General features: G+C 38.7%; 1 protein-coding gene across 3 annotated transcripts in view; it reads right to left on the bottom strand.

Annotated features, from left to right (window-relative positions):
• HS3ST5 (heparan sulfate-glucosamine 3-sulfotransferase 5) overlaps positions 1-14,048 on the bottom strand; it is a 204,097-nt gene that overhangs the window by 84,699 nt on the left and 105,350 nt on the right. Inside the window, exon 2 of one of the 3 annotated variants that reach the window (XR_010372223.1) lies at positions 11,394-13,519. The exons of the other annotated variants lie outside the window; for them this stretch is intronic. The gene's annotated coding sequence lies outside the window, so the exon portion shown is untranslated. Of the gene's footprint in view, positions 1-11,393; positions 13,520-14,048 lie in introns of those variants that run through there. 3 annotated transcript variants of the gene reach the window in all.

Here is a 14,048-nt window from a genome sequence, read left to right as displayed (position 1 = left end):
TTAGCCTGGAGAAGAGGAGGCTGAGGGGAGACCTTATCGCTCTCTACAACTACCTGAAAGGAGGTTACAGCAAGGTGGGAGTCGGTCTCTTCTCCCTAGTAACAAGTGATAGGACGAGAGGAAACAGCCTCAAGCTGCATCAGGGGAAATTTAGGTTGGACATTAGGAAAGGCTTCTTCACTGAAAGGGTTGTCAAACATTGGAACAGGCTGCCCAGGGAGGTGGTTGAGTCTCCATCCCTGGGTCTTTAAAAGAAGGGTAGACATGGTGCTTGAGGATATGGTTTAGTGGTGGACTTGGCAGTGATAGGTTAGCAGTTGGACTTGATGATCTTAAGGGTATTTTCCAACCATAATGATTCTATGATTCTATGATATAGGATGATGGGCTGCACATCTATACAACAAAGGGTAAAAATTATGTGTTTAAGTGAAATTGCCATATGACAACACTCCACAGAACCCAGACTTCTTGAGCTTGTTTTCTTTCATTCTGATTTCCAGAACAAACATCCCAGCAACTGCACTGATGTAAGTTGCAAGGCTTTTTGTGCCCTCAGCTCCGCAAGCTTGCAGGGGTGGGCTGAACACCAGTTTTGCCAGAGCCCTGTCTCAGGTGATGGTTCCTTCCACAGCAGGTTCCTCCAGATGCCACCACAGATGGGAACGTGCCTCACAGTTCCATGCAAGCTCTCTCACATGCACAGCACAGGGAGATGTGACAGTGTGCTGGGCATCATTTCAGTGACAGTCTGTACCAAAATCAGCTCATGGCTGAAGCCAGCGAAGCTTGCCATAGCTCAGCTGTCCTCAGTGAAAGTTTTACACCACCTTCTAAACCAGCCTAAGTTGTAGATAGTAAACTTGTATTTTGAAGAAATTATGTGTTCACAGGAATATGCATATCATAAAATCACATTAGTCAGCTGAAATTGTATTTCTGGAAATCACATAAATGAAACAGCATTCCTCCATGCTGGGTTTGTACTGAAGTTGTGTAAAGAAGCAAGTGACCTTCCATTTAATCATGAGTTTGCTCATTAGACACCAAACAATTGAGAAGAATGCATGTCAGACTGTCGAGGGGCAGCATAAAGACCATACATAGACCAAAAGCAGGAGGAATATTACACACTGCTGCTGGTCTCAAAGGGCTTTATTAAAAACAAAAGCATATAAAGTAGTTCCTGAACAGGATGATTTTTAATTGTGTCCTCTTGGGAAAACTGTACAAGGCAGACTTGCTTGCCTCCCTTGTAGTCTAGAGGGACCTAACAAGCTCACAATGATTCCCTTTGGTCTAAGATGAGTTACTGCTGAGTTTCTGGACTCTAGTTAAGTCTTAGTGACAAATTATGTTTAGTTGGTTCTGAAACGAATGCAATTTTATTGACATCTTTTTTACACTAAAAGAAAAAAATTAAACAAATAAAGGGTTCAGTGTGACAGCTTCTTCTAATTCTACTTTCTTAGCTTAAGTCTCTGAGCATACACAAACAGCAGTGTAAAACTAGTAAATAGTGGCTGTTAAAACAACAATACCTGCAATGTGCCCGCCTGCAGTGGGACTGGTGAACAGTCTGATTTGCCTTATGACTCTCAGGAAGCCAAGTTACCTGTTTTCTTTTGCCTTTGTAGAGTCCAAGGCTTCTTGAGCTGGATCCAGAGCAGGCAACTGGGCACAGCACTTTACACCCCTCCATTGTCTACACTCTGTGTTCTGCATACAACATATAGACAATGCAGAAGGAAGGCTGGGAAGAGGAAAACCTGGAATAACTGTGGTAGCTGAATAACATGGGGAAAAAACCCAAACCCTGTAGGAGAATCCCTCTGCCATTAACTGAGCTAAACAATAGGAAGCACTAATAGAAATGATGTGGCTTACATTTTGATCCTGCCTCTGTGTCATATCAGATTTTTTTCCTGGGCTAGCAGGGGGTGATTCCCTCCCACTGGGATTTACAGACTAACTTCTATAGCAAGATCAAATATTTATCACAAAAGATAACCAGAGGAGAAAGAGCAGAGCCCTCCTTTACCATCCCTGGCTTATTTCACAGCCTTATAGCTAGTGCCAGACAAAAACACACACCAGACAAGCAGGACTTTTTCTCTGATGATTAGGCACCCACTTGGAAAGAGGCAAACCAGGACCCAGTGACTACCTGGCAGAAAACGGGACAAAGCACTCCAGCAGCGGGGACTGGCAGTCTTTGATTTATGTTGCCAAAATCTCTATGCCAAGAGGTCTCAGTGTGACAGCCTGTAACTGTCCGGCTTCTACCGAAACTGGGGGAGCTTCGCTCACAGGCACTGGCTGAGGATCTGTCCCTCTAATTATTTATTTTTGCTGTGATATGGTAATGAAATGGTATATTCCCCTACCATCCCGTTGCCTTACATTGATCTCTCAGATGTTGTGAAAGATGATGAAAGTAGCAAGATGAAAGAAAAAAGAAAAGCTCAAAACAAGCTTACATTAAATATTCATAACTGGTAGTCATTACAAACAGAAAATAGGAAATAAAGCAGTAGTGATTATGCAGTGTCCAAATCATCTATCTGCAGCTCCCTCCAGGAATTTTTCTTCATAGATTTCTGTTGCTGGAGTTGGAAAGTGAGCCAGTCTTTTCGGCCAGTATCTGTGGTCAGATTCTGCTACTTTATTTAGCTGATATATAAACGTAGGCTAATGTGATGAGTTGTGAGTAAAAGTAAGGCTCTACGCTTTATTTCTACTCTCTGCTAAAACCTATAATGAAACTCTGTCTTCAGTAAAAACAAGATGGCATCTCAAATGCACAAAACTTTTAGATTTCAAGAGCTAAACTGTTGTGTCTGTCACTTCAGATGACAAATGTCTTTTTTTGTATGTTCATAGAAGGAACTGACTTCTAATTGTGGTGGTTTTTTTCATTCTTATAGATTAGGTTTCTTTATATTATTTCTGCTTATTATGATAACTCAGATGATTCTGGCTGGCCATTGTTAAGTCTGCTAACCAAAATCTTTTTAGAAAGCACAGGTTTAAAAGGCTGCTTTTCAAATGCAAGATGGCAGCAAACAAACAACTTTATCTGAAGCCTTCTTACACATGTAAAGCTTGCATCTATTTAATGTAAAAAGTGATCAACATGTTGACTTTCTGGGAATTACCATTTTTTCAACTACGTAAAATCACATATTTATTCCATCTTGTCTACGTTTCTGTGGTGTAAAAGCTGGTGTTGCTTAACCAATATTAAATACCAACAGTTGTAGAAGAATCATGAAATACATCCCAGGATATTCTTACATATTAAGATCCACAGAACTGCTGGATTTTAATCTCATGTCAGTGCTAGAAAACAAGGTGATCCATCAGATCAAAGGTGAAAAAGTTTGTTGAACTACAGTATTAATTTCCTGGGTCATAATAGTCCTCTCAAATTACAGAAAATCACAGATAATTCACCCTGTTACTCTGAATCATTTTAACGTTCCCATGAAGAAGCCTCCCCCTCTGATATGAAACATCAGTTCATAGAAAAAAGCATGAATTCTACTTCCATGGTGAACTTGTCAGTTTTTGCCACTCAGCTTTGGAGACCACAGTAGCCTTGTTAGGTTTCTAAGGCACCCTAATTACATACATTTGAGATTGCAGAATGCTTTAATTTAAGCCAGCACAAAATCAGATGCTGTGCTTTCACAAATATTCAGAAACATCATCTGCCAGGATCAAGAGTAATTGAACTGATATCTACTGGGTTTTATCTGCAGCTTTGCTGCATAATTTTTCATTTTCTTTAGAAGGCTTTAACACAAAGAGAGAACATGCCTAGAGTCCCACAGAGGTGTTTTGACATTAGGCTTAATAAACCATGAAGAACTCATTAATAAATAATGTTCTGCTAGGTTAACAAATAAAGCTGAATGCATTCGCAAGACCCTGAAGTAAATCACATCATGCGTGCAGCCAAATATCTTGTTAAAATGATTGCAGTGGTCCCGTTTCTTCAATGTGTTTGGCACAGCCCAACACAACATTACACAAATAAAAAAATACTGCGGCATATATGCATGCACCTTCACTTATAATGTTACCTGTCAATTTTTATTTGCACTCCGTGGGCTTGAGGGGTTTGTAAACAAGCATTCATGACAGTGACAAAGAGATATTTATATATTGTTAAGCTTTGCTGAGAGAGCACTGCTGCCTGGAGTTTCAAAGGAAAAGACCTCTTGTATTCATTGAGTTATGCATCATCCCATTCCTGTGTCAAAGCTACAAGCTTGATACATTTTACTGCAGACACATTTGAGTTACAGCTTTCAAGGCTGTGTCAATATTTCCATATGTCCTTATTTTCCAAGGTTAAACATTCTGGCAAGTTTTGAATCAAGGTCTGAGGAGAGCTTCTAGGTGTCTGGGGTCAATGACACGACGCCTGTCAGATTCAGCTATACCAGGATTTCATGTAGAAACCAGAGCTGGGTTGTGGCAACATTAGGGTCTGGTTTCACCCTCCATCGTGATGACTTTCTCAGTTAAATGTCTAAGTTGGGAGCTGAAGTCACCTTAAACTCTCCCTATAATCAATGCCAACAGATTAACATTTCCAGAATGTGATTCAGATCTGGGCTGCTGATTACAGAATCAGCTTAAAATGAGCAAGTTCTCAATTTAGAGACTTCTGCTACGTGCTTATGTTTCTAGGCAGGAAAACTCCTCAGTCCCTCCAATGAGGCCAAGGAACAGATTGTACAATTCAAGTTTGGGCCTGTGAGAGCTACGCAGTTTGTCAGGAAAAAAAAAAAAAAAAAAAGGAAAATGTTTCCTTATTTTATTTTTAGCTGATATTTGAGATATAGTCATATTCTAAATAAAGAAGTTATGATATTCAGAAACAGGGGCAAAGAATCCAAATGCATGTCTTCAAGTCTCCACCACAGTTTCTACAGAGAAATGCTACAGTCCTCTATGTTAGTCCACTGTCATTTGTAAGTAATGCAACTATCTTGGAATGAATATTAACTAAAACAAAGAAGGATTTCATGCCATCTTTTTACTGAAAAAAACCAAACTATAATATATTTAGAGTGCTTATAAAAATGAGATTATTTTTCATACCTGACTGAGTTGCAAGGTTCCAAGAGTTACTGTGAATAAGAGGATCAGATGAAGCTATAATATCTTCTGAAAATGATTTAAAATCTCTGATATATTTGATGAAAGAAATAGCTATTTAGGTGGGACAAACACATATTTCCTGTTTTGTTTGGTTTTGGTTGTTTTTTTTTAAGATAAGATATTAAGAAAATAGACTTCAGATCCATGCCATTTTTAGCACATGAAATTGGGAACCGAACCAACTATTTTTAAAACATCCACAGATTTAAGTTGTTCAGGGATCTGAAATGTTAAATAAGCATCTGTGAGATGGGACAGTAACTAGAGGTGGATAAAGTGCACAGCCCATTTATTTTTCGTGGTTTTCTTCCATTTAACATTGAACATCATTTCTATCCATGATAACATAAGAATACAACTGCATGAGCACAAGTCGCTGAGAATTGAAACAGTGAAGTATTTTTGTGAATACACTTTCCATATGTTATCCTATGGCTTCACAATCTCTGCTGACTGGGTGTTGGGAAGCAGACTTCATGTCGGTTATGTCTGAAAGTAAGAGAGATGTAAATTTTAGACTCCAGTCTTTGTTCCCTTTTTTTTTCTTAAGTAAAACCTAAGTACTCAAACTAGGAGAAACTTGGCGATGTTCTCAGGTGAGAAGCACAGGATTGCTGAGAAACTTTCAGTGTCTCGTTAATGCAGAACACAAGTTTTTGGAGGTACCTGGCTTGTCAGATCTGAACTGCCTGTGGAATAGAAGTGTTAGCTGAACACACAGCTCAGCCAATACAGCAGTGCTTCTGGGTTGTGTGATCACAGGATTTGAAGTGACAATCTTTCTTGCAAGCTAGGATACTTGTGAATCCTCAAATACTAAATGGGCACTAAAGATTTTTTTTTTTTTTTGTAACTACACTGGTAGTTTTCTGTATCCAAATTCTGCTTGCATTATACTTCAGCTATTTACATGCTTCTAGGACCATGCCAATAATCCAGATACTTATATAAGGGCATTGACTTTTGTTCTTAAGGACATAACTTAGGAATAACTTAGTGTTACATGACACTGGACAGCAAAATCACATCAGAAAGTTCTATCCGTTTTATGTATTTACATAGTTTTAGAAGGGTACATCCACAAGATGTTAAAAACCCAAATATCCAAGATTTATGGCAAGCTTTATGACCGTATGATAGCTCAGCTGATACTTTCAAACAAGCTGCAACAGATAGTCATGTGATGGAATCGCACAATACATAGAGCTGTAAGAAGTGCTTTATGGAAAGAAAATACTATTGCTGCCTCTGAAATATTAAAAGGTATTTGTAGCACTATGCAATAGCTGTTAAAGAAGGGATCACTTCGTCAGGCCCATTAAAACAGTAGCTTTCTTGATCTCAATCAAGATACCAGCATATTAATAAAGGAGGGAAAATCCTACCTTCTATCAGAACAATGCAGAAGGAAACAGAAAGCATTTGGTATCCTAGAGTATACACATCTTGCAGTTGAGTTTGTAACTCAATTTTAGGGAAGGAAGGAGGATTTAGGTTCTAAAAAAACAGCTAAAAATGTAGAAAAAAACACCAACCAAACCAACAGCCATAAATTCCCAAAGGAACCCAGTGTTTTTAAGGCAGTATTTCCCATGACTCTCCTAGCAGTCAAAGCACACCAGCTCTCATTACAACCCCTCGAAAGCAAAACATTCACACTCCAGCTTCTGGTTTGCAAAGACTCCAGAAGGCAGACGGCGACCAGGAAAGTGTTTTGGGGTGCTTGCTGCCCTCCGATCCACTGGGACTCCCCACAGTGACAGGGCATTTTGTCGGGGGATGACACAAGCAGACCCCGAAGTGGATCAGTTGGCTGTTCGTTCCACAGAGGGGCCGGGTTACAAAAACAGCCAAGGAAAAGAAATTCCCAGATTTCTGGAGTTGTCCCCTGTGTCCCTTTAGCTGGTTGGACTGCAGTCAAGATTTATGATTACACCTTACGATTCGAGTTCTGAAATGGAAGAAATTCTGCATTGTTTCTATCCCTTCTCTAACAAGCTCGGTCTTTTAAGTACCCCTCTAGGAATATACACACAATTTAGGAAAACAAATGCTTAATTCATGATAGCAATAAGTACAGCATGACTGTACACATACCAATTGAATAGTAGTTTTGCATTTTTTATTTTATTCCTCCCAATAACTACATGTTCCTACAAGTGCCTCACAAACATGCACTGAGTTCTCTACACAGTTTTAAATGGAGAATATTTTAAATAGTTTTCATAAAGTGAATGAAGCTGTGATAAGCAGCACATCTGGTGAGTCAGTGAAGAGACTACAAGGAAGGAATTACCAGGAGGAAAATGTTCTAGGAATGTATTTTCCTTATAAGACCCAAAGCTTAACCAATTAAATTTAGTGCTTTAGTTCATATATGGAAAATATATATGGAAAATAAACAGGGTGACCCAAATACTGTCTGAAAACATATTTGCTTGACAGAAATTTCTCTGACAAGTCTCTATCAAAAATCAAAACCATGCAATCACCAGTAAGAAAAGCAAGCAGATGATGACATGTATTATCGTTTTTCTCTTGCTTACTCCCAGATGTGAACTGGAGGAAACACATGAGAAGTATTTAGAGGAGCATGTCTTACCTGGGTCATGTTGTGACTTCAGAAAATCCAAGGGAATAAACATGCACACTGCAGGTGACTGCTTACAACAACAAAATCCTCATCAGTGAGACCCCAGGATGCCTTTTTTTCTGCTCCCTGTTGAGGGAACTGAGTACAGCAAAGATAATGCTTCCAGGGGGAAGGCTCAAGATTTTGACAGTGGATACCAACAGTTTTACAGTCATTTCTCCTCCATAAATAGGCTCATAACTTTTCATTAATGTTTGGGACCAGACTTGAAGGCCTGTTCCATCCTGAAATTAGATTCCACCTTCCCCAAAAGTACTGTGTGTGGCCTCTCCAACTGTGTGGTTTCATGGGGGGTTATTTGCTTGTAGCTTTCATGTATGATTTCCCCTCTACTCTCCACTTATTCATTTCTATAGGCTACTACTGTTATGTCCTGGCACTTTACAGATGAAGGATGTTTGTATGACCTCCTAAAGTTTAAATCACCTGTCTTTCACCTTTCTCCTACCAAGAGCGGAAGGCTTGATTTTCACAGATGTACAGAACTTCTGAAAGTCAAATTCTTTGTTGAAAGGATTCTGCAGTATGTACAGACTCTAAGAGCTCACTGCATTACACCTCTCTCATGAGCCCTCTTTGCTCAGAAGGTTTTAAACTGTTTCTTGTAGAAGCTGTCTATTTGTTGAAAATGAAAAAGTAATCATGGATATCAAGAGATCCAAAATGACAGTACCTTTGAGAACAAGATTAGTGCTTTCTATCCAAAATGCAAATAGACTGGGAGCCTCAGAGACGCTCTTGTTCAGGAGCAATGTTCCCTCATTGTGAAGAGTGAAACAGCCCTGGATACAATGAATTACATCAACCTTTTACGAAGTATGCAGAGATCTCTGTGGCTAGGCCTTTGTCTTGGAGGCATGGAAGAGTTTCCCGATGTTATGATGTTTGATGCCTCATTTTATAAGCTCAGTGAAAAGCTGAGAAAGACTGAAAAAACTGCTATGTTGCAGATTCTTTTAGCTGGAGTGGGAAGAGTTTTTGGTTCATTCTCTGGGGCCACAGCTGAGTGACACGCTTATCCCTGCCTTTCTCCAAGGATGTGAACAGTCTCATTGCAAACTAATGCTAAAAAGCATGTGCCTAGGAATCTTGCTCAACTGGCTGGCTGGATCATTTCTGTCTTTCAACCAGTATTTTCTGGATCTCACCCAAGTTCAATCTCAGCCAGATGCTCTCCTCCAGGAGCCACTTTCCTCTAGGCAATACAACATCTTTCTGATGGCTCTGGTTGCATCTGTGGAAAATGAGTTATACACTTGGGAGTCATCTGCAAAGCCTGTAGCTGCTTAGTCCGTCTCTGAACAGTCTTCTAGATGTATTGGAAAGGGATGTAGGGAGAGGATTTATAGCCCTATGGTCAGACTGAAGGTACAGCATACTGGGAAAAAAACCCCTATTTTACCAGTGTTGTTTCTGAGTCTTATTGAAACCAGGTTTTGTGTCTGCAAAGTACACAAGATTGGGATACATTCACTTAGCATTTAAAGGGAGAAGAAAAATAAATAATTCCTTATCAACATCTGAAATTAAAAAATCCTCACAAATTAATACAGCCACAGGAAGCTGGATTAATGACACCAGCAAATGGAAACATGGTGCACAATACAACACTCTCTGGATAAACCAGATAGAATAAAGACTATTGTTTCTTACTGCAGTATATTTTGGCCACTGTGTAGTTTACATTTAATTTTATGGTGCAGAATACATTACTGAAAGAACAGCTTCACTTGATAATTTTCTTGTTTGGTAGAGCTGATGTATTAAAAAGGTTAATGTACTAAATTTACATTTTTCTACACTGATTATTTCTTACTTCAGTCTCTCCTTCCTCATTCTTAACCTCTTTGAATAGAAATGATACAAAATAGGACTTCTTTTTGACAGTTTTAGTCAGAAAACCTTACTTTCCCTGCCGATTTTCATGCTCTACAAGCTTTGCCATCATAAACCACTTTGCATGTATTAAGGCGTATTATATTAGATGAGGCAATTTAAGTGTATCCCATTTCACTTGGTGAAACTAAGCAGCTTTGCATCATAACTAAGTTGAGCTAATGAGAATATGCTTGAAGCGTGTGTTACCTGGAACTGAAGTTAACTAGTCATTCAATACTGCAACCTGTGAGTTTGCAAAACGATGGCAGGAATCCTGCTGTGAGGGAGATAGGAAAATTATTATAATCTGCATTCCTAAATTGAATGAATATTTTGCTCAGCAGAGGCCTCTTGACTGCAAATAGTCTGAAACTACATCCTGCTGTTTAAAATGCTTTTTTTTTAAAGTGAGTAAAAATGCCCACATTTTCTTAAATCAAATATTTTTTAAATCTTCTGTGAGTAAAATTACTGAGAAAACGAAAGTCATATATCCTTCACATCCTGTTGTAAAACTATTTGGTATTTAAATTTTTGATAGCAGGGACAAAGTGTCTAGAATTCATGGTTTTATACTTTGATCTTAATTATTTGACTGATAAAACTTATCATCATATCCCCCTCAACACTTTATTACTGAAACAAATTCTATGTTTATAAGTATCTTATCTTGCACAAAAGCAAATTGTACTATAGATATTTCATCAGAATCAGCTAATAAGTGTGATGCTCAACGCACTTATAAGCTAAAACACATACTCAAAGTATACAGAAAAGACTATACAAACATGAACAAAAGAGCATGAACTAGCAAGCAGACACAGGGAGCAAACTTTCCCAACAGTAAAATGGAAAAAATTTCGTTCATGAAAACTCTTTATCTCGTTAAAGATAGAAATGGTACCAAAAAGAGAAAGGAAAAAAGGCCTGGGGATAAGTATTAGAGGTCATAACAGTTGTCTGAACAATTGTGTGCTACTATGTAAAAGCAGCAAACACTGCAAGAATCCTCTGCATTGCATCCTACCTGAGAGTTCAAAATGGAAGAGGTGGTGGCTCAGCTTATCCTCCTCAAATACCCTGTCCTTTAAGTGGCCAGTGAGAACATGAAAATAAAGGAGAATGATGGAACAACATGTACAGACATAAGTCCTCCACAGGCAGCATCAGAGGCCGCAGCTTTGCAACATTCGGCCGTGTGCATGCTTCTAAGTTAAACAGCCCAGGGGTAATTCTTTTGCCCAGAGACTGGGTGACCCATTCTCTCCACTGAGACACCACCAAGGTGGCCACATTCTTAGCTGCTTCCTGGAAACTGCCCCTACCCCTTGAACTACCCTGAACTATTTAGCTGCTCTTTGCTACCCTGGCATTGTGTGGGACCGTGGGGCAAAACCATATAGGGAACATGCGCACTGATGGGATGGATGAGCAGAAGCCACAGATCAAACTAATGCCCAAGCCCTATTTTGCTGCTATAGATAGATGTATATAGTTTAGGTTTGCTGATGAGGCATAATGGTTGAGAGGAAGATATGGTTACTCTTGTGTGAAAGATGGTTCTCAGGAGAGCCGGCAAGTCAGGGAAAGGTGATGACAAGAGTAGAGACATATCTTAAACACAACCCTTTTTTCTGGAACTTAAGGGACCTTATGGTGAGTTGCAGTCCTGTTGCTTTGGATTAGGATTCACAGCTCTGACCTACTTCTGAAGTGGTGGATAGATCTCTTCTGGTTTTCCTCCCCTCAAAGTACATCTGACAGAAGACATCTTTTTTTCTGCCCAGTAGGTCAACCTCCCAAGACATGGAAGGGCAGGCTTCAGTCTTTCCCATGTCAGGGGATCCTCCTCCCAACCTCCAGGAGGCTGCTGTAACCTCTAGGACTTAGTCTGTATGCTCTAGGCTTAGCAGAAAATCGCCAGGATCAGTTTTAAATCTCAGGTTATGCCAAACATTCTCACTTCATAAGCCATCATAGCTTTTTTATTTTTTTGTGCTTCTTCATTAAATGCACAAAGTTTCTTTTGACTTAACAAGCTAGGTACTCTTTTCAGTATAACCATCACTTATTCATTTACATCAGGGTCATTTCTTTCTTTTACTACTTAAGCTTCTGCAGGCCTTGTAGATAACCCTAGCTGCACTTGTGTTTTCTCAAAAGATAAAAGTCAGCCAGTAATATAATTAATCAAGGAAAATTTGGACGGGTGAAACTCTACTGGATTTACAGACAGTCAAATAATTTAGGTCATTCTTTTTTATTTGCATTTTGATTTTAATGGATATTAGCATATCCATTATATATCAAAGAGAGTTTGTTCTCCAATACATCAAAAAATGTTTGTAACACTCATCATAGCATAAACTACAAAATCTCCAAAACTGAAGAATAAAGCATTATTTTTTTGCATAATTTCCCATCCAAATTTATATATTGGCATTAATGTGTGCTTTAGTAGCAATAGTGTAAGCAAAATGAAATATACATAGTATCTTCCAGCATTACCTATCCTAATATAGCAAGGTTCCATCAACAGTTGTACTGAGTCTGCAGAACATATAATCCTGTACAGTATATATATTTAACAGTCCACACAAATACATATTACACAAATCCCCCGGTCAAACTACAAACATACATGCAGTGTAAGGAGGTGGAGTTCACAACACTTTTGACATTTGAGTTCTGCGACTGTGTGAGATATTCGCCCCTTAGTTCTGCACTTTGTATACACACATGTATAAAACAGTCCACACATTAAAGCTACAATATATGCCCTATATGAATTTTACTTTCTTGGATAATATTTAGGTATTACAGTGAGGGCACCACACAGAGCTACCATAGCTCTTCTCCCTACAGAAGTCTCCACAAAATCTTGCAACTCCTGTAACCTTCTGCTTTTAAATGGAGTCTGTATTTTTATATTCATGTTCTTGTTCCTACCGAACTCTATTACAAAAACTCTCAGTAACTTCAATAGAACTTAGATGAAACAAAATTGTATTGTTACTTTTTTTTTTGTCCTTTCTCCTATCTGGAGTAGACATTTGGTGCCAACAGGGAAACAATTCCTTTTGATGAGGGATGATATTTTTGTCTTCTATTTACTTTATACAGGGAGCAGGCATTTAGAATGCAAACAGAAATGCTAGCTAGAGTAGCAGACAGAAAGAGATTGATTAGAAAGCTATTATTCAGATGATATCACTAGGATCCCTCCGCAAAAATGAGGAAGCGGAACTCAATTCGTGTAGTTCTAATTGCATCAAGTTTGAGCTCCATCTATTTTAGCCAATAGGTTTCCTGAAACCATTTTAATAGGTTGTAGTGATGTTTAATAAGAACAAATAGTATCTGTAAAACTAATTCTTTTTTTAAAATGGCCAAATCAAATAAGATGAGTTTGACAGAGTAAAGCTGGAAAGAATTTTGCCCCCTCCTCCCCCCAAACCCTGACAGAGCAATAATCCTGAAGAATATTCTGCAGAAAATGAAAACAGATGGCAATCATAGAAAAAAATCAAGGTTACATGACTGTTCACTTTTCTTCTCCAGTGCATGTAGCATTATCCACATCACCACAAACATAATTTTTTTAATGTTATGATTAGTGCTGAAAATCCTGATGTATCTTTATGATCTTGCTACTTTCCTTGTCATGTGTTTGAGACATGACTTGCTGTGCACATATGCCCAATTCCACCACCTTTCTGAGCATGTATCTGTTTGCAGAATGGTTTCTTCCACATTTTCAATCATACCACAGAATAATGATGTCAGTGAATTGTCCTGATTGAGAGTGATTCCCTGAGGTGGCAGAGAAATGACAGACTAATATCCATAGATTATATTGTATTTTAACAGAAATCAAGGGATAGAAAAAGCATTTTATTAAAATCTCACAGCTTCCAGGAAGTGAATAGCTGCTACTAGGAAGAAACTATTTTTTTCCAACATGTTACGTATGTCTTTGGCATTCCCCTGAAGCCATCTAGAACAACTAAGCCTACAGGTGGACAAACATTTACCTTCTCACCCTCACTGACTGTAAACAAGGACTATCTTGTGGCAGAGGTAAGTAAATAGAATACTTTTCTCATCCTCTTTTTACCAGTCATAAATCAGATGAGTGTTATGGCAGTGCACTAAACCCAAGCTTAGAGGAAATACCACAAAAATGGCTAATGGCAATCACGCTCAGAGCATGGGTAGAGCTTGCTCTTGTCAGCCAACAAGTCATTTAGAAGACTTTAAGTTGAACCAGCTCACTAAGTAGATTTCTTCTGTGGCAGTTAAAAGCGTGATCTCAACTGTATATGTGATGTCAATCACCATT

This window comes from Phalacrocorax carbo, chromosome 3, assembly GCF_963921805.1.
Source record: "Phalacrocorax carbo chromosome 3, bPhaCar2.1, whole genome shotgun sequence".
Lineage (NCBI taxonomy): Eukaryota > Metazoa > Chordata > Aves > Suliformes > Phalacrocoracidae > Phalacrocorax > Phalacrocorax carbo.
Note: the sequence above shows the minus strand (reverse complement) of the source record. Positions and strands in the feature narration are given on the sequence as shown.